Genomic DNA, 1,502 nt, shown 5'->3' with positions numbered 1-1,502 from the left:
GCATATTCTGGAGGATATAGGTTGTTTTGTTTTCAGTGTAACAAGAGCATCGGGAGTCAGAACTAGGAACCGTGATAGGTGTTGGAAATTTGGTTCAGAGAGATTTCTTATGACAGTGACTAGAAGTGCTTGCATGCACATTTAGTTTGGTCAATTCTCTGTGTAATCGACATCCTTGATTTCAATCCTAATAAAGCGGTCACCCATCTTGAAAGAGGACCCGAAGACATAGTCCATCAGGGACGAACTCCATAATCAATCTTGATGTCTGGTATCATTGTGTATTTGCTTTTTTCACTTCTATTTTGCATCTTACATATGTTTTATCAGTTGTCTTAAATTCTTTCATATCAAAAAGTTCTCACGGTTTCAGCACTTTATGTTAACGTCTAATTCATTGTTGGCATAATCAATTCTACTTCAATTTTAACATATTATCATTTCATATCACTTAATAAAAACAGATTTTGGGACAATTATCTTTTTTTTGAGTATTATTCTTATTTTTGTTCAAGTTATGCATTATGGCTTAATGATATGATTTCTATGGAATAATGTGTAATTGTGGCACAAACCTATTGAATCGTTAATATTTATGGATGAGCTAAGCAACTATTTGTTTTCGCGAAGATAAAGGTTAAGTCCATTTTGTGGCTCAATAGAACATGAACCCTAAGTTATCCAAGGAACAATGGTTGCAGATATTTTTGTACACAGACGAGATCGACACGTTCTTCGGTTTCTTCCTTGATGAACTACATCTGTGGTTGTCTAAATTTACAGATAGTCAAGGGACATGGAGCCTTGACAGTCCTATAGTGTGGACTCATGAACTGGTGCAACATCTAGAGGCACCAAAAATAAATATCGTGTGGGTTGTGGATCACTAGATTGATTACACACTAGGAATTTTTGTGAATTATTTCACAATTGATAGAAATATCATCTATAGCGAAGCGGAACGAAGGCTCTTTAAAGGACCACGAGGTAAGTATTTGAAATCGTTAAAGACTGGGATTAAAAGTTTTTTATGTGAAAAAAGGATTATGCAGTTACCTTGATGTTTGGGGCAACACGAAGCGGGAGATTATTTAGAAGAAACAAGGGATCAAGCCTAGAATATAGTCCGCTCATTAAACCCCATTCAAGCAACAAAGAAGGGATGGTGCTGACTATGCCACGAAGTGTAATTCAGTTAATTACACAGGGTATCCCGAGGATACCTCATCCATCCACTCCACCTCCACCTCATACACCTACACCTTCACCCTCTCCACCTCCACTTCCACCATTCAACATGGCGAACGCAATGAAGATGCCAATTTTTAAAGGAGTAGGGAGAGAAGATCCCTAACAGTTTTGGTTTGTCACAGGAGCTATATGGATGGAACAATAGATTATGGATGATAACATCAAGAAAGCGCAACTGGTTACATCCTTATAGGATTGTGAATTAACATGGTACATCAAGTATTACATTGATAACCCCACCCTGATGTTGG

The sequence above is a fragment of the Pinus tabuliformis genome, chromosome X (genome assembly GCF_031772625.1).
Source record: "Pinus tabuliformis cultivar Carrire ecotype Pingquan chromosome X, CPIR1, whole genome shotgun sequence".
NCBI classification, from domain to species: Eukaryota; Viridiplantae; Streptophyta; class Pinopsida; order Pinales; family Pinaceae; genus Pinus; species Pinus tabuliformis.
This window is presented reverse-complemented; position numbering follows the sequence as displayed.